The 24,897-nt window shown below is 45.4% G+C and overlaps 1 long non-coding RNA gene across 1 annotated transcript; it reads left to right on the top strand.

The window, feature by feature from the left end:
• The first annotated feature begins 20,457 nt into the window (after positions 1-20,457).
• LOC105241443 lies at positions 20,458-24,378 on the top strand. Its single transcript, XR_860499.3, has 4 exons — positions 20,458-20,608; positions 21,413-21,566; positions 22,105-22,191; positions 24,020-24,378. It is a non-coding gene; the product is annotated as an uncharacterized LOC105241443 (long non-coding RNA).
• Positions 24,379-24,897: the final 519 nt, after the last annotated feature.

The following is a 24,897-nucleotide window of genomic DNA, read 5'->3' as shown; positions in this document are numbered from 1 at the left end:
AAAAGGGGAAGTTGAGTTGGGGATGCATTTAGTCTGGGAGCAGTGGGAAAGTTTATGTGGTCATAGTCACATCCATATAGTGAAGTTATTCCTAGCCAGCCTGTTTTGCAATGGTTTCCACCATTTCTACCCTCCACATGTCTGCTTTTTTTTTTTTTAAGATTTTATTTATTTATTTAACAGAGAGAGACACAGAGAGAGAGGGAACACAAGCAGAGGGAGAGGGAGAAGCAGGCTTCCTGCTGAGCAGGGAGCCCGATGTGGGGCTCGATCCCAGAACCCTGGGATCACGCCCTGAGTCGAAGGCAGACACTTAACGACTGAGCCACCCAGGCGCCCCACATGTCTGCTCTCCTGACAGGGGGACCCTCAGGTGCAGGGCTCAAGGTTGTATCTGATAGAAACATGTCTCACCGCACTCACCAGAAGTATATGGCATGGGTACTGGCAAAGAAACAAAGTTGGAAGTGTATGAAGCCAAAAATTAGCCTGTGGAAAATTCGTCCAAATCTTACATCTCGCATGTGAAAGAAACTTCACAGAGGTTTTCCCAAATTTGACAACAATCTTAAAAATTTATCTGGCATTACCTAAAATAAGTGGTGAAGCTGGAGAACACATTTCTAAATTACGTATGGTTAAAAATCTCCTCAACCGTAGAGAAGGAAGACTGAATTTGTCTCCCTCTTCTCTCTATAGAAAATGACAAGGCAAAATCACTATTCATATAGCAAAAAAAAAAAAAAAAAAAAAAAAAAAAAAAGGACAAAGGTATTACAGAAGTGTGTCAGAGTGTGAAGTTAATAAAAATATTATGGTGTTCTGTGGATTTTTATGGTGTTTGTGATTTATGTCAGCTTTTTAAATTTTTCTAATTTGTTGTCTCTTTTTTCTCATCTCAAAAAATACCCACATTCTTACTTAATCTTGCATTCATTATTTTACATTCTCTTCTTTAAAAAGTTCCCCAAATAATATAAGGTTCAGGCGGCATAAAACCTAGACCCACTCCTGGAGGCCATCTCCATTTCTGAGAACTTTTAGCTTTGGAGGGTGGGCAGAGTGGGGGGACTATATGTCTTAGAATTGATGAAATCCACAGTATGTGTTATTTCCTTGAATTCCATGTAATGACACCGTGAGATAGGTGTCACATTCATTTCACAGACGAGGAAACTGGGCTCAGGAAGTTCAGAAATTTGCCCAAAATTATACCTTCAGAGTTAACACTGCTACTGTCATGGTTTCACCAGCAACATTCAGAACCCGAAGGCCCAAAATGAAGCCTGTGTGCAGTTGGGAGGAATCACTTTCCAAGGACCCTCAAAGCTTGATAAGATACAGAGGCAAGATTTGAACCAGACTTTTTACTCTAAATCCTGAAGTCTTGCCACAACACTGCACCATGGTCCTCTTTGAAAAAGAACGGCTATCAGCTACTTCCTCCTTGTAGAAATGTGTATTTCCTGTTAAGGGTCCAAGAAGGTACTCCGTTTTCACTCCTACGTGTAATTTTGCAAGTAAAAGCCTCTGTCTTCAGTTCAGGAGTTCTAGGAATTTGACAAAGGAACCATCCCCAAACTCTGCTTCCAAGCCTCTGTTCCACCAACCAGACCCGTCAGAGAGGACCCCCTTTTGGGTTAAGACATTAACGTCCACTTACTTTCAAAATGCACAGGTGTAACCTGGATGTAGAAACTCAGCAAGGAAGCTATTCTCCATCTCTAAGAAGTTAACAGGACCCTATGGTCAGAAGCTTTAACAAGGCAGATGGCCTAGGGGGAAGCAGTGCTGTGGTCTTCATTTCCATTCTACCTAGCCCGCTGCAGTTCATAAACACTAACCGAATAGTTCCTAGTGCAAAACTTCCTCTTAGCCATTAAGCCAGAACCACCAATCCAGTATTTCCAGGGACCACCTACGCGAGGAGGCCTTCTGCCGTTGCCATCACGGCGGACATCATCACCCAGCAGCCTGAGCTTTCCACCCAGGATTCGCGGAAAGAGAGCCAGGATTGAAAGCAGGACTTGAACGTGGGGTCCTTGAACCTTCTTGAAATCCACACCAATCTGTTGCCGGATTAAGGCGGGATTGTGCTGTTTCAGGGAAAGGTCCATAACTTTCATCAGGTACCAAAGGGCTCTATGAACCCCCAGAAGCTGAAGGACCACTGTTTTAGGAGAAAAGCACTAAACCAAAGTTAGTACAAGTCTCAGGGAGATGCTGATACCAAAAACAAAGTCAAACTGCTTTTTGTTTCTTTGACCACAAGAGCACTCTAACAAAAAAACAAAACAAAACAAAACAAAACAAAAAAAAAGCTGTGTGTATGATGTATGTGATTAAGAAGTTCATTTTGTTTAACTGGCTTGTAATCTTTTTAACTTGCTTGTAGTATCTTCAACTTGTTAATCATTTGAGAATTTCTGATTATTATCAAATCATTAAAATAATGACTTAAGATTTGCTCCCTTAAAATGGCTTGTATTATCCTAGAGGACTGATCAACCTTCCATTTCTAAAGCACTGTGCCATATAATTTTGAATAATACAGTTGAGCGAGAATCCTACTTTTGGCCTTGTCAGACTACTAAGCAAAAAATATTGAACTGCACAGAAATCATCCTGCCCCAGTCTCATTTTGACCTTCTTTTCCTCAGCTAGTTTTTATATATACTTGCTGTGTTTCGAAATGCATTATTTATTACTTGAACTAAAGCAGTAATCTGTTTCTTTTAATATAAAAAAGCTCTGCCAACTCAACCAGCTCCCAGAATCAGCAAAAATGATAGCATTGGGCATTACTTTAAAAAAAAAAAGAAAAGAAAAGAAAAGCAGGGGCGCCTGGGTGGCTCAATTGGTTCAGTGTGTGACTCTTGGTTTCTGCTCAGGTCATGATCTCAGGGTGGGAGATCCAGCCCCGTGTGGGACTCCGAGCTCAGTGTGGAGTCTGCTTAAGATTCCCTCTCCCTGAGACACCTGGGTGGCTCAGTCCATTAAGCGCCTGCCTTCGACTCAGGTCATGAGTCGGGGTCCTGGGACCAAGTCCCACATCGGGCTCTCTGCTCGGCAGGGAGCCTGCTTCTCCCTCTCCCTCTCTCCGATCATGCTTTCTCTCTCATTGTCTCTCTCTCAAATAAATAAATAAAATTTTTTTAAAAAGTAAGATTCTCTCTCCCTCTTCCTCTGCCCCTCCCCACTGCATGCACTCACTCACTTGCTCTAAAGTGAATAAATAAATCCTTCAAAAAATAAAAAGTTTTTAAAAAGCAGCTTCTTTTAAGAAAGTAGCTTCCCTCTTCATCCTTTACCTTGTTTCCTTGATCCCTCTCCCTCTGACCTGCAAATGCTTTCATCTCATATTTCTGTACCTTCAGGCCCTTCCAGACCCATAATCCCATAGAAAAAGCTAATTTTGGCACCTGAGTCAGGCCTTTCCAGGTGGTAACTTTGAGGGAAATAACCAACAACTGGCTCGAGAGAAACTGTAATTGGAATGACAGGGAAACAGGGAAGTCTGTCCAGCGCTGGTTGCACGTCCTCCAAACCCCTGCATTCGCTCCCTTCAACAGCACCTCTTAAAGAGGTCTGTTAAATTCATCGCAAATAAAGGGACATAGGTTTCAAGAGGTAGTAATTTTTTCATTTCTTAAATGGTCAACTTTGGGGTTTGGTTGTTTGAGGCTTATATTTTCTCTTCCATTTCTGCAAAGAACATTGAATCTCTCTGCCCCTCCAATCCTACTGACTGCAGCAAAGCAAACATCTGAAGAGGTGAGAGCAGGTAAGTCCAAAATCCTTGACATCGTTTCTACATCTCAGGCATGTCCCACCTTAGGAGTGCTCGCCTCCTCTCAGTAGAAGCCAAAAAACTTTCCTTGCAGCTAGGCCTCACCCGAGAGATCTGGGCCCTGCCAGTGAGATGGTCTTACACAAGGCTTCATTCGGAAATGAGCCACAGAGGAAGCCAACTGTGCAGAATCCATTTCCTAGAAGGGGTGGCGGTGGGTGTCCAGCTTTCAGGGGCACCAGTGGCATGAGCTGGGCTGTGGGGTCTAGACCTGGAGGCCACGGCAGGGGCCCTTTGCTGCTGCCCTCTTGGGATGTGGTTGGTCTGAGTATTCTTCTGGTTTCCTGACCTCCGCACTTGACTCACTGGCCCTCCTGGAGATTTCGAGTGTCTTAATACCCTTTAATAAAATCCTTTTCCACTTCAACTGCAGTGAGTGGGTTAGTCATGGGTAACTAAGGTCCTTCAGAGATACCATGCCCGTGGAGCCCTGCACAATCTCCTGGCAGCCTGCTTCTCTCATGGCATCTGCTGGTGTTCTCCCTTCTCACAGTCCTTTGCCCCTCTCCCCCAATGAGCTAAGCTCCTTCCTGCCCCAGGCTTCACTCAAGCTGGCCCCTCCACTGCGAACACTCTGTCCCTGCTCTAAACCCCACCACCCTCAAACTGAGAACACAGCTCCAAACTGACATGTTAGGTCCCCCTCGTGCACATCCTCCTGGCACCCTATACTTACCCTTCATGACACTTATCACAATTGAAATTAAGTACTTAGTTGGCTAATTAATGTTTTTCTCCCCAAAGAGACTGTAATAATTATAACTAACATTTGTTGAGCTCTTTCCAAATACCAGGAAACCTTCTAAGGGCTTGACGTGGATTATCTCATTTAATCTTCACTGCAATTCTGGGGAAGGTATTATTACAACACCCATTTTACAAATGGAGAAACTGAGGCTTAGAGAAATTAAATAACAAATCCTGGGGCACATGAGAAGTATGTTCTGGAATCAGGAACTCTGACTCCAGGTCACACTCTTAATCCCATCTGTGGTCTCCATGGTGGGTGCCTGACCCCTCCCCCGCAAAGTTGTGCAAGATAAGCCATGGCGGGTGGGGGGGGGGGATATGGCATTTATCTCTCTACATATTTATATATTTACTTACTTCATCCTTAATTTTTTGTATCCATTTTCTAATGTATATTTTATGATGTACATGCTAGCAATACATTACATAATTTATAAGTAAATAAAAACAGCATAGAGACGCTCAATTTTTTTTTTTCCTACAGGGATGTACAAAGACTGACATTTGAGGCCACTGCTCTGGGCTCTGCGAAAGCAGGACTCTTGCTCACCCCATTCCTCCCGGCAGCTAGCACAGAGCCTGACACGTTGCAGATACCCAATAAATATGTGTTGACTGACAGGGACAACACCCAGCAGTAACTAAGAGGAAGAAAGTGCCAATGTCCCATTTGTAAATTAGGATTTTTCCGTATTTCTGCATCTCTGAAGACTTCCTTGCCTGCTCCTTCTCAAATTCTGAATCTGAGACCGATTCTCATTCATGCTTGTAGATGGCCCACTCCCTGCTGAAAATGATTTTCAGCGGAGCCAGAGGCGTGGCCATCCCTCAGGCAGCCTGTGCTTTCTTAGATCATTTTGCACTGGCCTGCCGCCACTGACGGTGAAGCCTGGGTGGGGACTGGTGGTGGCAGGGGCAGCTCAGGGACATGCGAGTCACCTGTGCAAAGTCTGCACCCAGTTCCTCTCTCCTTCAGTCTCCGCGGACCTCCCACGAAAACTATTCAGACCCCTCCTTTCTCTGCAGTTACGAAGGCTCGTGGGGGCTTGGGGAGTGGGACCAGGTTGTACCTGAGCAAGGAGGAAAGAGACAACAGGGCTTTTGTCAAAGAGTGAAAGGGGGGACCAACACTTTGAGAACATGGCCCTTCTTTCCGCTCTGACAAAGGGCTGGTGAAAGTGGAACATCACTAAACAAATTCTTGCTAAATTAAAAACTCATGAAAATCACCATCTCACGTGGGTGGAAAGATGCAACTAGCCAACCACGTGGGCGTGGATTTCCCACAGGGCCCTTGAAAACACCGCTTTGGACATGGGCTCGTACCCCATAAATGTGCTTCTTCAGTCATTTTTAGAATTCCGCAACCGTTGAACTGTTTTTAGATGTTTGTGGGTTTTTTTCTTCTTTAAAAACCTAAGAAATGGGAGGCTGCGTGGGGTGGAGAGGCAGCACAAAGAGGCCTGCAGACCTCAGACCTAACCACCAAAGAACAATCTGGGGTCAGAGATCTCAAGGTCAGGGAAGGTGAGCCCCGTGAAGAGGCCAACAGCTGCGTTTACAGTCACAGGTGCGCCCCACACAGGGTGGCCCCACGGGGTCGGCTGATGGTGGAAATCGTTCCTGGAGCTATGGGTGCCCCACAGACCAGACTGCCACTGGCAGACTTGACATCGGCTGGCTTCTCGGATCTCCACCACCTTAGACACGGCCCGAGCAGTGCAAGCAGTAGTCTCCATGCTGCCAGTGTTAGTGAGACAGGAAGCAGCTAGTAACTGCCACCACATGGAGCTGGGTGTTGACAAAGGCCACTCCTGCAGCTGCACCCCTCCTGTGTGTTCGAAAACCACCGCACTTCACCTTCCAAGTCTTCCGAGCAGAGATAACTCCAAAGCCGGCCTTCTCCACATGGCCGGCCACCTGCCCGACTCCTTTGAAGAAAATTTCTCATTTATTTAAAACATATGAAATTTGATGGAAACCTTCAATACATTTTAAAAGATATTTTAAGAATGACTTAAAAAACATTTCACGAAATACATTTTAAAGATATTTTCTCTACAAATATGCATTCGATATGCATAGTCACCAATGCAGCAATCACTTAGTTAGAGCTTGCTACGTGTGGGGCAGTGTGCTAATTGCTGGGAATGTAAAATGCAAAAAGTACACACATACACACACACATCATATATAGATAGAGATAGGTAGAGATACGCGAGTCACCTGTGCATATACACATATAGACACACACGTAAATTCGTACCCTGTTAAATTTGAACTGAAATATTAACCATCTAATCTTGACATCAAATATATTACTTGGTTAACTCCCAAAATGAAAGTAGGAAAATATCTGTTCCAATTACTGCCAAGCTAATGGCTCTCAATCAAGCCTGTTCACTTGAATCACTTTCGGAGCTTTTTAAAAGTACTAATGCCAAACCCCTACCTCAGACCCACTAAATCAGAATTTCTGAAAATGGGCCCATTTTGGGAGTGTGTCCTTTGAAAAGGCTCCCAGGTCGTTTTGAAGCTTTTCCCTGATCTAAATGCTCTTAACAGTAGCTGAACAGCTGAGACCCACATTTGCTAGTTACTAGTAGCTGCTTCCAAACCAAATTTCTTTATAATTTTTAAGTAATTGCTATTCAGTGAGATCACATTTAATAAGCAGAGGCTGTGTGATGGGGTGGAGGGTACTTTCAGCCAACGGGGGATCCAAACATGCCAGACACCATGACTGAGATGTCCAGGGCAAGGAGCCTAGGCAGGAGCCAAGGAAATGAGATGGGGGAGTACATCCAGGGGTTAAGTGGTGCCCCAGAAATAAAATACATCCCAGAAACCCAGAGAGGGGCATGGGGGAACCACAGATCATGTCCAAAACTTACTCATTAGAAAAGAGGTCTATATTCCACCATTGGTGCACATACCAGTTGGGGGCAGACCCAATCAATGGCAGGCCCTACTACCTGGTAGATAGGCAAAGCAAGGGCCACTATTCCCCACACTAAAAAACTGGGGCAAGAACAAAAGAATATTGGGGCACGTGGGTGGCTCAGTCGGTTAAGTGTCTGCCTTCGGCTCAGGTCATGATCCCCGGGTCCTGGGATTGAGTCCTGCATCGGGCTCCCTGCTCAGCGGGGAGCCTGCTTCTCCCTCTCTTTCTGCCTGTAGCTCCCCCTGCTTGTGTTTTCTCTATGTCAAATAAATAAAGAATTTTTTTAATTAAAAAAATAAAAACAAAAATTTTTAAAGGAGTATTATTAGTGCCAGGGAAACCCATTTATTTAAAGAGTTTCATTTTCACACAAGAAAAGGATGAATAATAGCAAATGTCTGTGAAGCATTTGTCACAGGCGTTGTTCTAAGTGCCTTTAAAGAATGAACCCAACACTACCATTAGATGCCCTCAAGCTGGGAAGCTTGGTCTCAATTAAAGCAGCTCCAGAAAGAAAGGTTTTTAAAAACAAAACAAAACAAAACAAAACAAAACAAAAAACCTTGTTTTCATCAAAAAAAGTCTCTGCTTTTCCCCTGGTGATGTGTCCCTGGCCTTTGGTACATTCATTGACTTTTGGACATTCCAGCCATGCCACAGGTCAGGGATATACATGCTTGGGCCAGTGTTATCACTAACCCCCTTAAGTATGATCATGCTGTGATTATTAGCAGAGGACACTAAACAATGCTCTCCACTAAAAATAGAACGTGAGCCACAAATGCAAGCTGTATAGGTAACTCTTACACTTTCCAGTAGCCACATTAAAGTTGGTAAAAGGGAAATTAGTATATTAATATATTTGTTTAGCCCAATAGATCTAAAATATTATCACTTTAATATATCCATACAAAAAAATTATTGATGAGATATGTTATATTCTTTTTTCATGGCAAGTCTTTGAAATCCAGTGTGTATTTTATACAGAGCACATTGCAATTCAAACTAGTTACATTTCTTTATTTTTTAACTTTATTGAGGAATAACTGGGAATACTTGATAAATGTATTTATATATATTTAAAGTATAAAGCTAGCTCATCTCAAGTTCCTCATAGGCACATAATGGCCAGTGGCTTGCCTACAGGACGGCACAACCCTAGAGGGAGGTAAAGACTAGCTGCAGGGTCAACCCAAAACCATCTCTCAGGGCTAACTCTGGAGGATGTGAGTTTTTGTTTTTTTCTTAATAGAAGCCACTTTTTCTTACACTCTCATCCTTAGAAGATAGGAATCTATCACGCACGGCTTGAATGTCTTCTTTTTCAATGTGCATGATTATTTGGGATAATTCTTTTACATTTTAGTTGTCTCTTATGCAGAAACCTTTTTTAAAATGGGCCAATGTTATTCCCATTAGGACTTCCTTGTTTGGGTCTCTGGAATTTGGTGAATCAGAGGCTGTCAACCCTGCCTGGGCCCTTGGAGTATCTCTGACTGGCTCCCTAATGAGGCCTTCGAGCTGTTCCATGAAGAGACCCAAACTTTCAAGGACCCAAGATTTTAAAACATACAGTTGCTTTCATACATCCTGAAGCCCCTTTTGGTCTCTGCGTTTGCCTTTCTCCGCAGTTTTTCTCAGTCTCTCCTGAGGGACAAGGACCAGGGTAGCACTCAGCGTTCCAATTGTAGATGGCACACAATTCAGTGTACAGATTACTTTTGGGGTTTACATTTATTTATATTTTTTTAAAGATTTTTTATTTATTCGACAGAGATAGAGACAGCCAGCGAGAGAGGGAACACAAGCAGGGGGAGTGGGAGAGGAAGAAGCAGGCTCATAGCGGAAGAGCCTGATGTGGGGCTCGATCCCATAACGCCGGGATCACGCCCTGAGCCGAAGGCAGACACTTAACTGCTGTGCCACCCAGGCGCCCCGGGGTTTACATTTATTTTAATCATGCCTGCATTTTCTGCATTCCCCCACCTTTCCTTTTTTTTTTTTTTTTAAACTGTTGTCACACCTCAGTAAGAAAATCACATTCCTAAAATCCAGGATCCTTCTCCGTGAGCCTTCTTCCTTTTTGAAAAACAAATTCTTTGAGAAGGCAGATCAGAATTCCAAAACCTCAAGCATCAACAGGGAGTGGCCAGTCTGACAGTTATTACCATGTACAAACTTGTCTAATATTTTTTTATCCTGAAACTTAATTTGGGTGACTAATATCCCCTGGGATAGGCCAGACACTTGTTTCCTACCTACCCCACCCAAATTCCCAAGTGGTTCTCAAAAACATGCTCTAAGAAAGCCTGATCTGTTCACTTTTAACGTTCTAGAACCTTCAAAGCCAAAGCTGTATGATGAGAAAAATACTTCCCTCCTACTGCACCAGCTGACCTTGACGCAGAGGCCTGAGAAGGACAGCTGACATGGGGCTTGATTATTTCAGTCACGGGAAGCCACCGTCCATGAAGAAAGCAAACCCAACTTTCTGGTACAATGCCATCGGCAAGGAGGAGTGTTTTGTCAGGATTCTGCGAGGGACTCAAAAGGAAGGGGAGGGGGCGCCTCGGTTAAGTGTCTGACTCTTGATTTAGGCTCAGGTCATGATCTTAGGGTCCTGAGATCGAGCCCCGCATCGGGCTCTGAGCTGGGAGTGGAGTCTGCTTAAGATTCTCCCTCTCCCTCTGCCCCTGCCACCCTCTCTCTCTGTCCCCCTCTCTAGAAAAAGAAAGAAAGAAAGAAAGAAAGAAAGAAAGAAAGAAAGAAAGAAAGAAAGTTGAAAAAAGAAAAGAAAAAAGCGGATAAATGAAAAGAGAGAAATGGGAGTGGGTGAGGAGGACTCAGTCGGCTGGGGGCAGAGAAACAGCGTGCGGGACATCAGGATTTACGCAGCAGAAAACACTGAAGGCAGGCATTGGAACGTTCCTTCAGGATGCCCCCGTGTGCTCCCTGCAGGATGCCCTTTCCTGCTGAAGTCTTTAAAATGCTAAGTATGGGAATGACTGAGAGAAGCTGGGAGGGGTAGAGGGGAAATTGGTTATTCCTCATCACATTTCATCTGCTAGACAATGCTCGGTGCCGCCGAGCGATCAGCGATTTGACATTATCTTCCTGCTCTCGGGGCCTGTATTTCCTCCCCTCCCCACCCCACGGTAGGCCTCAAGACTTTAATTATAGGGAAGGTGAAGGTTTTGCATCCGTCTGGAAAACAAGGCGGGCATTTTTTTTCTCCTGCTCCTTTTAAATCCTGGGATTTTCCATCATTAGCCATCAAATGAATTCTTAAGGAGTCTCTTGCTAATCCCCGTCTGGGTGATTTTAGACACACACGCACACGCACACGCACACAGCCACAGTATAAATGTAGGTTGGCATAAATAGCAGGCAGTCCATTACTGACAGCCGAAATTTGGAAATCTTTTGTTTGAAGAGGAGGACTTTTCCTGGGTTTTTCAAGTAATAAGCAGACGGGAAGCAAGGGAAGCAGTTCTTGGTGCGGACAAGGGAGCTGGCATCAACAGTGGTGTTCGTGGCCGCCCCAGCCCTAAGCTGCCCTGTGAGGCCTGGCTGTTCCACTCTGGCTGACGCATGACTCAGGCGATTATTTGAGCAGCGTGGAGGTCTGGGCGGGGGTGGGGGGGGGAGGATTGCCCAACAGGGGCCACAGTAAAAGGGCTCATGGAATAGGAAGGCAGAAAACTTGTCAGAAACCTTAGAAGCTCTACTTTCTGGTCAAGGAGTCATTCTCTCTCCTACCTTCCAGAGACAATCAGCTATTAGTCAGCAGAGACCTGATGATTTTTCAATAATTGATTTGGCCTACCAAACTCTTGACCTAAGAAAATTACTGACAGGGTTCATGGTTTGTGCAATTTAAAGCAGTCCCACACAGGAGAGTCCCTTTGATCCAAGGTTGGCAGCGATATTCCAAAGTGGGCCATCGACCGATAAATGGATTTTTTCCATATAGTCATCCATACAATGAGCGTTACTCAGCCAGGAAAAGGAAGGAGCCTCTTATACATGCACCAACACAGATGAAGCCTGAAAACATCACGCTGAGTGGAAGAAGCCACAAAAGGCCCCCCATTATATGATGCCACCTATATGAACTATCCCAAACGGGCAAATTCATAGAGACAGAGCAGATCCGTGGTTACCAGGGACTGAGGAGAGAGGGAAGTAAGGAGCGACTGCTAAAGAATGCAGGGTTTCCTTTGGGGGAATGGAAATGTTTTGGAACTAGATAGTGTGATGGTTGCACCGTATTGTGAATTTACTAAATGTCACTAATGGTAGATTTTATGTCATGTGAATTTTACCACATTTTTTTAAAAAGCCTAATGGGTTAAAAAAAAAAAAAAAAGGAAGCCACACTAACCATCGTCTTTAGCAGAGGCCTTTCTTCCCTTCATTCCTGAATTCAGCCTTGTTAAAAGCTTCCCTGAGTTAATCAACGACCAATTTTTCCCAATCAACCCCATAAAGGAGCTGTCTGATTAAGTGGGCCAATGCCAGACAACCACTGTGTATGCTGACCTTGGTCTGTATTAATCACCCAAAGGCTGTGTCTCCGTGTAAGCCCACGGAGGCTTCTCACAAAGGTGATGGAAAGCAGTCACACGGAGATTTTCTTCAAACCAGGGAACAACCTTAGGATTCATTTCACCCTGGGAACCTCCCTTCACTGAAACACAAAGATGGTTCAAAGGTCTAAGCTTTTCGTTGCATGACGACTCCTTTTGTGTAAATAAAAAGGCACATATAAACAGGGAGATGGATATGGCAGTATACCTACAGATATTTTTCAGGACAAAATCAGAAACTTGTCAACAGTGTCACCTTAGGGAAAGAGACTGGGGCAGGGGAACGTCATTTGTTATGTTGTGCTTTTTAAAGCCATTAAGTTTTACATAATTACATAATTGGAAAACTATGGTTTTAATAATATATATTGATATATTTGCACATAAATATAGGTAATACATAAATATAATATAAAAAATACCATCTGGGTCACTGGACTCTTTCAACTGGGTCTCATTAATTTAATTATTAGAAAATAGTTGAATTCAAATTGAAATTCTCACAAAACGACTCACTTACACACTTCAAAAACGTCAATGACATAAAGAATAGGGAAAAAATTGCTGAGAAACTGTAGCAGATGAAAGGATGCCACGCACAAATCTTGTGGAATCCTGAGTCAGAAAGTTGTTGACAAATTCTATAAGGACATGATTGGGACAATTGGGAAATTTCAATCTGGACTGTAGATTGATTAATGGTACTCCTGATAGATCGATGTTTAAATTCCTGGATGTGATCAACATAAGAGATGGTAGGAGAATGAATTTGCTTTTAGGAGATAAATGATGAAGGGGAGATAGCTTAACTTGTCAACTCCATGCATGCGTGTGTGTGCGCATATGTGTGTGTATGAATGTATGTGTGGATGTGTATGTATGTGTGTATATGTATATGTGTGTGGATGTGGGTGTGGATGTGGGTGTGTGGAGAGAGAGATAAAGCAAATGTAGACCTCTCTGAATTTTTACCTAAGAAGTGTCTTTGAAAAAAGAAAAAAAAATTCTGATTTTTATTATATTAGTTGCAGCAACAATCAAAGAGCAGGAAGCAGCGGTGTGAAGTTTTAGTTCTCAGCCACCAAACAGAATTTTCAGTAAAGCCTCCCTTACCCTTAATTTAATTACCAAAAACATTCCCAACAGACCAGTTTGCTCTTCCCAGGGGCCTCCCGGGAGCCCACGCCAGACCCTCTTCAGAGGGAAGCCGCCAGCTGCCCTCCACCTTCTGCAGGTCCGCCTGTGCCCAGGCAGAAACCAGTCCTGGGAGAGAGCTTTTTCAAAAAACTTTGCATTTGAGAAGCCCACCGGATTCCCATTCTTCTCCCTCCGTTTATCCTTCACGTTTTTACACACATGCGCATTCACGCACACATTTTTTAGAACAGGTGCTGCTGATGTTACTGGGGAGTGAAATGAATCCAGACCCCTTCAGTAATTAGCGTCATACTAACAGAACTCTCTAGCTCTTGGAGCAACCAGTCAGATACTTTGTTTCCTAAGGAGACAGACCCGGCTTCAAATCTCAGGTCTGCCATTTATGTATTATGTTCACTTGACCAATTACTTAACCTCTCTAAGCCTCAGTTTTTTTCATCTCTAAAATGGGATGATAATAGTCATTATGTCTCCACTGGGCTGCTTGCAGAGTTAATAAGATGGTGCACGCATGCAGCCCAGCACAAGGAAGGTACTCCATAAATGAGAATGTAATTACTTAAAAAAAAAATCTGTTGTTTTGAAGGGGACTGACTCTAATGTATGAAAATCAAAGATCATTTTAAGAAGTTACCTCAATTGTAGAAAGAGGATTATTTAGTGAGGGATTTAATTTTCCCTGAACTATTCACGATGAGCAAAATCATTGAAAAATGATACTTTTAAAGGGCAAACTTGTTACACAATGACACTTCCAAGGTTTATTATTCTTCGTATTTAACTACTTATCTCTTCAATTTTAACACAAAGCTAATCATTAATATTATCGTATTCTAGAAGTAATTATTTTAAAAGCTTTTGCTGTAATAGCTGAAGCCAACCTGGCTATTCCCGGTACCAAAGAAAGTAAAAGTGTTTATTTTTTTTAGGACTGACATGAAAGAGATTGATTTTTGATGCCAAGAAATCACTTAGCATTCCTGTGACTTCAACTTCACAGCATCTTGGAATATGTTTATCCTTAATCAAAATTCTTCCTAGAGGCAAAATGCCAACACCTCTTCTCTTGTACCTTCCCTAACAAAACCCAAAGAGAAGTCAAAGACAAGGTCATGACCTTCTGCTCATCAGCAGTGCAGGTGAACACTTGGCGATGTCATAAACCACCATAAGCTGTAACTACTTCGAGTCCATTTCTTCTGGGTACCTCTTGCCTGGTGGATAATACTGTGCCTAGCTTTCTGGTGGGGAAACTGAGGTGTGGAACTGGAAAAGGCTAAGATCAGAATATCCATTAAGATGAAATCACTGAGGGCCGCCTGGGTGGCTGAGTAGCTTAGGCATCTGCTTTCACCTCGGGGTCCTGGGATCAAGCCTAGCATCCTGCTTCCTGCTTAGCAGGGAGTCTGCTTCTCCCTCTCTCCCTCTGCACCCCCCACCACTCGTGCTCTCTCTCTCTCTCTCTCTCTCTCTCTCTCTGTGTCTCTCAAATAAATAAATAAAATCTTTTTTTAAGAAAAGAAAGAAAGGAAAAAAAAATCACTGAAGGGGGCACCTGGTGGCACGGTCAGTTAAGCATCCAACTCTTGGTTTTGGCTCAGGTCTGATCTCAGGGTCGTGGGATCAAGCCCCATGTCAGGCTCCATGCTCCAAGGGGAGTCTGCCTGAGATCTCTCTCTCTCCCTCTGCTCCACCCCGCTCTCTCTCTCTCTCTAAAATAAAAACAAAATAAATATTTTTTTTAAAAAAAGATAAAATCACTGAAGTCTCCAAGCTTGGGCACCAAAGCCAAAACTGCAGTAAGGTACCACCTCACACCTGTCAGAATGGCTAAAATTAACAACACAGGAAACAATAGGTGTTTGTGAGGACATGGAGAAAGGGGAACCCTCTTACACTGCTGGTGGGAATGCAAGCTGGTACAGCCACTCTGGAAAACAGTAAGGAGGTTCCTCAAAAAGTTCAAAATAGAGCTACCCTATGACCCAGCAATTGCACTACTAGGTATTTACCCAAAGGATACAAAAGTACTGATTCAAAGGGGCATCTGTGCCCCAATGTTTATAGCAACAATGTCCACAGTAGCCAAAATATGGAAAGAACCCGAATGCCTATTAACTGATGAATGGATAAAGAAGATGTGGTGTGTGTGTGTGTGTGTGTGTGTGTGTGTGTGTATAGAGTTTGCCTCCCTCACTTTATCCCCCTTCCTCTATGTTTATCTATTGTTTCTAAAATTCTGTATATGAGTGAAATCATATGGTATTTGTCTTTCTCTGACTGATTTGTTACACTTAGTATAATATTCTCTAGTTCTATCTATCTATATCTACCTATCTACACACACACACACATATATGCATAAAATAGATATACATACTTATATACATATATACACAAATAGGTATACATATGTGTGTGTATATATATATATATATGCATATATATGATAGATATATACACCATGTAATATTACTTAGCCATCAAAAAGAATAAAATCTTGCCATTTACAACGACCTGGATAGAACTAGAGAATATTATACTAAGTAAAATAAGTCAGAGAAAGACAAATACCATATGATTTCACTCATATACAGAATTTTAGAAACAATAAATAAACATAGGGGAAGAGGGGGTAAAGTGAGGGAGGCAGACTATAAGAGCCTCTTAACTGCAGAGAACAAACAGGGTTGCTGGAAGAGAGGTGGGCAGGAGATGGGCTAAATGAGTGATGGGTATGAAGGGCACTCGTGATGAGCACTGGGTGTTATATGTAGTGATGAATCACTAACTTCTATTCCTGAAACAAATATTACACTATATGTTAACTAAAAAATTTTAAAAATAAATAAAAATAAATAAAATTGAGAACCAACAATTTAGCCTTTAAGGTGACAAATAGGCGTCATTTTAAACGAACTCCGATTCAATGAAAATGATGGGAGAAGCTGTCTGAGCAGGACCATGAGCGGGCATCGGGGCTCCGGGGAGAGTGCTGTGAGCAGGGAGAAGTGTCTGCTGTGGGCACAGCAGGGGTAGGCCGTGCAGGAGCTGTGTACCGCCCATCCTGATCTGGGAGGAAACCGAGGCCAGAGAGCTTACGGGACTTGCCATGGAAATGAAACTAGTGTCACAGCCAAGTCTAAACCCAGGTCTCCTATCATCTAGCTCAGTCGTCCATTTTTTTTCCGTAAGTGAGTAGTTCCTCAACTCACCGAGATGCCACACCAGCCCTGTGGTTAACCTGACCGTTAACCGTGTGACAGCCACCACACACCTGCTGTTCCGTATTCCTACGCGCAGTGTCACTCACACAGAAGTATAAAGAGGCCCCTCCCTGAAGCAGGCGTGGCCACAGCGGTCAAGTGGGCACCGGGTGCTCCCAGTACCAACTGCTTCCCACTGCTGTTGCCATTCAGGTTGGCCTTAAAGAGAGGCCGAGAGGGAGGTAACGCTGAGCAGGGGTTGAGAAGTATCGCCACAGCCGCAGTTTACCGCTAAGCCCCGGACGGGCCTCTCAGGAACGTGCGCGGCAACCGCACCAGGCACCCCCGCCAGGCACCCCAGCCATGCCCAGGTACACGTCCCTGGCGTCCTAATCACTGCCTGTATTAGAAGCCTCTGGGCGTGGGGGTAGTGACTCGTGTGTGTGTGTGTGTGTGTGTGTGTGTGTGTGTGTGTGTGTGACTCAGGGATCTGTCATAAAGACCCCATGAGTCACCTACTTCCTGACCAACACACAGTGGAGACAACTTCAGGATGCACGACAGCACAGGAAAAGAGCCTCTTGGCCAAGAGTAGGTTATGTGTTTTCAGGAAACTGGTCACTTTTAATACAAACACACACACACACACACACACACCACCCAAGCTAAAAGTCAACAAGTTTAGCGTCTCCTCATCGAGACAATGCCGTCCAAATGGTTTTATTTAACTTTTCTTCATTGTGGCAAAATATGCATAACACAAAATTTATTACTTTAGCCATTTCTGGTGCACAGTTCAGGGGCATGAACTGTTTTACAACCATCACCATCATCCACCCCCGGAACTTTTTCATCTCCCCAAAATGAAACTCTGCACCCATCAAACACCAACTCTCCGTCCTCCCCTCCCCCCAGCCCTGGAAACAACCAGCCTACTTTCCGTCCCTATGAATTTGACTAAACTATCTGTGCATAATGTTTTACTTCATTAATCATTTATCACTTCATTGTTATCTTTGGCTCCTTGCTGTTTTTTTCTCAGAATCCCCTGTATATAAATAAAAATGGTTCTCTGGAGTTTTTATTCCTATTGGGTAGCCATAGATGGGGAAGCAGAAATGACCAAGGAATGTTCCAAATGAGCAAAGGAGTAAGCTCCAGAGTACCCAACCCAACACATTCTGGTCGTTCATACGAAGAGAAACCAGTTTGCTACAATCCAATACTTTCCCCCGGTGGGTCACAGTGGCTTTGAAAGGCAATCAGCATGGGGACCATATCACGTCTATAGGGCTCCTACCGTAGTAGTTGTTCTGGGAAACCAATGAAAGAAAAGCGGGGCAAGTAAGAAACATCAATGTCTTTGGCCCACACATTTAAATGGTTGTTAATACTCTGCCTCAAAATGCACCTGCAGACCAACTCTGGCTCTGCACAACTCTGCAGGAAGGGGGAGGCCGTGCCCACGAGGACTGCAGCTGCTTCCACGCGCCATCCCAGGGGTCACCTCACAAAGCACACGGCCTGCGCCTGACCACTGGTCTCAGGCCCAGTGTGGACAACCCCCCAGGGTGTGGGCCTGGGAGAATCAGAAAGAAGTTCACTTCTGAGAAGCCTGTTGAGGATTGAAATGTTTTGAACCTGCAGTCCATAGACACCCCACCCCACAGCCATGACCCAAAGGAAGTAAAAAAATATCCTGACTGGGGACTATTTTGAATTCAGACCATGAGCCAACCGAGATGAATGTGGTAAGGAATACAGTAACATTTAAAAGATGTGATCCCTTCCTGCAAGGAGCTCACCAGCTGGTTAGGAACCCAGGACCTGGAGCCTGGGTCTCCATCCAGCTGAGACCGTGACCTGGACACCGCATGCAGGCCTCCTGGAGGAAGGGCTAGCAGAGCTGGCTCCTTGAGAGAAGAAAAGCTCTGGAGGAAGTTGAGTCTCAGGGGCCAATTGTGTTAGAACCGGTGGCCTTTTCAGAGCCCGGTCACATCTGCCACTTAAATGTCTGCCCTTTGATCTCTGAAGTGAGGCCCCAACTGTGTGCTGGCAAGCCCCCGAGTCATTGAGCAGTGAGAGGAGACCCACCCCCCACCAAGCTGTTGCCCACCGGGGGCCACAGCAGCCCAGTGCTCCCGGATTTCTAGAGGACGAGAGTCACATCAGGGGCCTCGCCTGCTGATTCATTTCCACACCTCACTGAACGCCACCCACAGAACAACTTGCAGAAGCATTTCGAACAGCTCACACTGAATGCCCTTCCTAACATCCTAGAGGAGCAAAAAAGGAAATTAATGGTTTACCCAGGAGCTTTTATTTATACAAACGTAAAAACAACAACAACAAAAACCCCATAAATACCTTCCCAGATTTGTAGACCTCATCTTGCTGTTGTTTCCTTCTTCTATTGCTTGGAAGGAAAGAATGGGAACGATGCAGAAATAAACCCCTTTAGTAATATAGGAGAATGGTGGTTTGATGGCAATTGTGGGCAAATACAGGCATGGCATCAGGACACACTGAAGCCAGTGACTTCTGCAAAATTAAATACAATCACATCCCACGCACACCTTCACCAACCATTCCCCTCCATAAAACCCTTGAGTGGCTTCCCCTCGCTCTTAGGACAAAGGCCAAATTTCTCAATGAGGCCTCCAGGGCTTGACCATCTGTCGCTGGAGCCTCTCCAGCCTCATTCCACTTCCTCCTCTCCCTGCCCCCCACACACACCCCCTGCTCCTTCAGTTCTGTTCTGCACCTGCAGCACGCTCCCTCCAGGCTCACCAGCTTTCTGCGCACCTCTCTGCCTGCCTGGAACACTATCCCTGCTCAGCCCCTCATCTAGTTGAGGCCCTTGGATTCTGGAGACCTCAACACAAACTTCACTTGCTCCCCTCCCTGTTCTTCTCTAACCACATCATCATGCCCCCTCTGTCCATGTGCTACATGAGGCTAGCCCTTCTCCCATCACTTTTCAGACTTCCTGTGACTATTAAGTGAGATATAGTGTGGGCAGATACAGAATCGACATCTCCAATTTTCTCTGTGCCTTCCTGTACTGCAAAGCTAAAACCTTGTTTCCGGCTCCCTTGCAGCTATGCTTCCAGATATAATTTGGTTCTACGAACCAGATGTCCTTGCACAGGGCTTGAATTTTAAAAGTTAAGATGGGAGAGAGGTGAGCATGAGGTATGCATTCTGCTGGCACCGATCAAAACTGGAGTCATGTGGCACTGCAGCCCACAACTCGATCCCCACTTTATAACGAAGGTAGTATATTCTTGGAGCAAACATTTCTGGCAGTGGCTTCCTGACTGTGGCAAAAGGAGATGGTCTCTGGGAAGGCCAGGTCTGGGAGACAGCTCTGGGGGTCATTCCTGGAGGCCCAGCCTGAAGCCTGCTCCTTGTGCACCTCATTCTCTATATTAAATCCCTTTCTGCTTAAACTACTCAATTCTGTGGGCTGCGCTGAACCCTGACTGCTATATATATGGGAAAGTGCTCTGGATCTAGAAACTGCCATGGAAATGTGGGTTATGATTACTCATCAAGTCCCCAGAGCTGCCATCTGGAAAGGGGCCACAGAAATAGCCATCAACTATGGAATGCATAGCTTCAGGAAGAGCAGACAAGTGGCCACACTCTGGAACAGTCTACCCCGGGACCAACAGCCATTTTAACCTAGAATCTGCACCTGAGGCATGAAGGTGTCTCTAAGTGTCATTTTTTGGAATCCATTTCCCTTCTGTAGTCTTGTTTTTCCCTACCTGGAGAACAGGAACAGGCTGGAGTTTGCAGTGTGTGGCATTTGGGAAGGGTTTTCAAGAGCTAAGCGTCTCCTAACGCATATCCAGGAAGGGCTGGCGTTCCTTTATCAGGTGGAAATCTCATGAGTCATCCTGAATGGCTCCCACATACCTCTCTCACTCTGGCAAGTCCTTCCTGTATCCTTGATGCTTGCTCATTCTGCAGTCATTCCTGACTCAGGGAGGGATGAGGACCGAGGCCGAGGGCTTTGGGGACTGCTCGCCAGCCTCACATTTTTCACCACACAGAGCAGACCGTTTCAGCACCTGGTCACGCTAGGCTGACTGCAGCTACTGGGGTGAGTCCCAACAGGATAACAGCATGGAGGTCTTGCTTCTTCAGCACATTTTTTCTCCAGCTGTCTACGAACTCTGGCTCAGCTACAGAGAGCTCAGCTGGAATGCCCCGGGTGTGGCATTCATGAGCCTGAATAGAAAACCCAAAGCTCAGAGGGAGGGCGGGGGAGACGGAACAAACATCACCTAAGGCAGCCTTGGGGCCTCTGATTATTTCTCCATATCATTTTACCACTCCTTAAAGGCTTGTGGGATCACCTGCCAGGATGAAAGGGTCTCAGTAAAAGGAGCTCATGGGGAAGAGGGGTAAGTGAAAGATTAAAGACTCAGAGCCCTGGAGATGTGACTCGAGCGATGTGGCCGGGAGAGAGAAAGAATAAGTCACCACCAGATAAATTGCAGTACTTGTTGGCCTGTGGAAAAATGAACCTGCATCCCTTTCCGATGGAATGGGGGCTGGTTGGTGTTCTGGGTGGGACTGGGTGTTCTGGGAGTAGTGTTTTCAGAGTCCCTCCTCAGATAAAGCTCAGGGCGCAGCTGCCTTTGAGGAAGGGGCAGTGGAGCTGTGGGAACGGCCACGTTCTCCTCAGCTTCATCTAGAGCCGCCCCAGCCATATTTGTTTGACATGTTGGGCTTCTCAAATGATTTCATTTACCAAGAAAGAGGTACACTGGGTTTAAAAAGAGAGAGAAAGCTGGAAAGCCACTGATCTGCGGAAGAATCAGTAAGCTGGGAGTCGGGAAGCCTGGTTCTGCCACTAATTTTCTGGGCCACCTTAGCAAGTTATCTCGCCCCTCTGGGCTAGGGCTTCCTCGTCTGGACACGGGAGAAGGGCCAGCATCGTAAGTTTACGGCAAGGGTTCCAAGAGGGGCTGTGGCAAACCTGCAGCCAGGACCTGCCTGTGGCATATTATTACCAAGAGACCTTCTACAAAGAATCTACCCTAAGACAAAGAGAGGTAAGAAAATATACTTTGGACCAGGGATGGTACCCTAGAATATGTCCCCATGGACTCCAGCGGCATGCTGGGCGAGGGGCCGGCAAGTGAACTGGGAAAAGAGCTATCAAGATAAAACTCCATAAGCCACTGGGAGCAAAGCCCCACTGCTCTAGACGCATGAAACAAAGAAACCACAGAGATGAAGATCAGGGGCTGCCCCCCACTTAGCTGAGAGGCCAATTCAAGGCCACCCCTGAGGGTCTCCTGCAGTGTGAACAGAAAAGCCAGAGTAGTCTTGTCTCCGAGGCCCTGGTGCAAATGGGCTCTGGCAGGCATCCTTGGCAGCAAGTTTCAGGAACTCCGTGAGCACGGGGGCCGCCACAAGGAGCCGTCACCATTGGGCAGAGTCGGTGCAGGAGGGTGGGAGTGGTGCTCAGGCCACACATGGGCCACCCTGGGGGGCTCTCAGAAACAATAAGGATGACCTAAAGGGGGACAGAAGGACCTGCCTCAACAGGTGAGGACAGAGCCTAAAAAACGCATCACTGATTGTTAGCTTTCCGGGAGCTCCGCGGACAGTGGTGACCTGGCCAACACCGGGAACAGACGCAAGAATATGAGAAGCAATCCCAGGCAGTCCATGGTAAACGCTTCACCTTCGCCCACTTACACACATTTAAGCCCTTCTGGGGGCAGAGTAAGAGGAGAGAGCTTTCCGCTGGGGGGTGGGGGTGCAGGGAGGCTGTTCCTCAGGGCTCAGCTCTAGCTGGGCCTCGCAGGGCAAGAAGAACTGAGAAGCTTCCGGGCCAAGCAGGTGGCCTGGGCAGGAAACACAGAGGCAGAACCATGGGAGGCCCTCTCAGGGATGAATCGTGTCACCAAGGAGCTAGAAAGCCCGCGATGATGGACCCTGGGGAAGGCTCCTTCCAGAGCGGCTCCAGAGCCAGGACCACACAGCAGGATGCCCGGCCCTGCATCATCTGAGCTTCTGGGGCACTTCCATTCCTCGCTAAGCAAAATGAGGACAACAACACCCTCCACTTACCTCTAACTGTAAATCATGAGAAAATTCATGTGCTGATGTCTAGGAAAATGTCTTTAGAGGGCAGATGGAAGGTCTTTACCTGATTTTCTAAAACAGAAGTAAACATTTCTAGGCAGTAGAGTCACAGACAGACTCTTTTGAGATTCTCTAGAAAAATTATGAACTCTGATCATGAAAAATGACTCCACACAGTCACATAATTCAAAAACTGTTGCAAACAATTTTCAGGAATTCCTGGAGCGCTGAAGCTTTGCATGGGCCCCTTAAGATCCATGATGCTCAGACAGAGAAACTCCCATTTTAGGGAGTTTCAATCCTTTATGATCTTATCAATCCTTTCAATCCTTTATGATACTTTTTTTTGCCATTTTATATGGCAATACCCTGAACTGAATGATCAGGAGTGTCCCCAGTTATTTCTATTATCAAGTAGAAAAATGAGCTGGCTGAGAACACGCATTTTCGGGTCAGCTAGACTGAGGTTCTCATTCCAATTCTGCCACAATCTGTGCGATCCAAGCCAGTACGACCGTTCAACACTTGCTCTGGCTACCAGTGGCCTGCCACTCTTAGAGGTGGCTGGGAGCCACGGCTCCTCCCACAGCCACCTGCCACACAGTGTGATGCTTCAGTGCAGGCAATTCGCAGACACACAGACATTCCTGGCAAGCTGGACAGAAGCAGTCACACAGGCCATTCCAATAAAGGATGATGTCCCTAGGTGCACCTTCAAGATTTTCCACTGAGGCTTCACTCGTTGCAAATTCAGCCATTGTGAGTCAGGGTCAGCCAATCTTCTCATGGACCCACAGACAGAGTTTTCCATGAATGGGGGGGGGTCCCAGAATGAAGTGTCGAGCCACTGGGTGTGCCGAGCCAGCTCCTGTATCTTGTTCCTACAGCGGTGGAAAGGGTGGTGCAGTCCTATCCTACAAACCTCTTCATGCCACTCGTTTCACCAATAAAAACCTGTTTCTAATGTGTGTTACCCTCATCAACAGAGGCCCGGCTGAGGATGCAGATGATGAGACTTGCAGCCCCTGCCCGTAGCCAGGTTTAGAGTGGGTTTCTAACAGCGTGCTTTCAGTGGTAGCCAACCACCCCCAGCGGGGGCGATGACATTTATCTCCCATACACAACTGCATCAGGCTGTTCATAATGAAGTTATAAAAATAAATTAGAATCAATAGAACAACAAATTACTTGACTTTCTGAGTCGTAGTTTACTCATCTCTATAATAGGAACAAAAGTCCCTACCTCATGGCATTCTGTAGAGAAAGACATGAGATAGCGACGGGATCAGCTCATTCTCAGGGAGTACCAAGCACTGCCTGACAGGCCACTAAGTACTATACACGGACTACCTCATTTCATCCAAGGACAACCTTACGTATGAGGTAAGCACTCTTTCTGTCTCTGTTACAGGTGAAGAAACCAAAGATGAGCGTTTTGGTGGTAACGACAAGAAAAAGTGTGTGGAAGCACCTGTGTCATCTGACACAGAGCAGGGCTTGACAGACGCAGCTCTTCTGCTTGTTGTCAAAGTGATGGGCTGTTACATGAGTTCTGAGAAATCTGGCTTTTGCGCTTGATGAGAGATATTGCAACTTTTTCATTTTGCTGCCTGAAATGCGGATCTGTAAGCATTCTCTTGGAGGAGAGGTTTCATGCTTAATTTCAGAATGGCTCCACTGTAGTATCCTTCCCACGGCAAAATCAGCCTTTATGCTCCCCTCAAATAAACTTCAGCTCGTTGATTAAAGCATTGTGAAAAGTCATGTCAACAGGACTTCAGGAGACCTGGCTGTGTTGTGTGGTGTGTTGTAGTGCGGGGTGGGGTGGGGTGGTTGATGTTGTGGTCTGCCCCTGTTCTGCTCACGTTGTGGTCTCCTAAGGACTCAGTTTCCTCATATGTATTGTTAGGGGATTGAGACTAGACAGTTTCCACAGGTCTTTCCATTTTAACACTCTATGAGCTATAATGCCCTCTTTTTTTCCTAGGCCCTGGTTTTTGGCGCCTTTTTTTTTTTTTTTTAACTCAGCGGGGCCTCAACGTATATAACAAAACTGGCTTATCTGCTTTCTGAATTCCCTACACACAGTTCTATAAATAAGAGAGCTTTTATTTTAGCCCAGCTTTGCTCTGACCTGACAGTTCTACCTCTAGGATTTACCATACAGATATATAAACAGTGTTAACTATTCAAGTGTAAGTTGTAATAGCAAAAGTTTGAGTGCAACTTGGCTAGCCACCAGAATTCGCTAGTGCTGCCCTAACAAGCCCCTCAGACTGGGGGGCTTCC

The sequence above is a fragment of the Ailuropoda melanoleuca genome, chromosome 2, assembly GCF_002007445.2.
Source record: "Ailuropoda melanoleuca isolate Jingjing chromosome 2, ASM200744v2, whole genome shotgun sequence".
Classification (NCBI taxonomy): Eukaryota; Metazoa; Chordata; class Mammalia; order Carnivora; family Ursidae; genus Ailuropoda; species Ailuropoda melanoleuca.
Note: the sequence above shows the minus strand (reverse complement) of the source record. Positions and strands in the feature narration are given on the sequence as shown.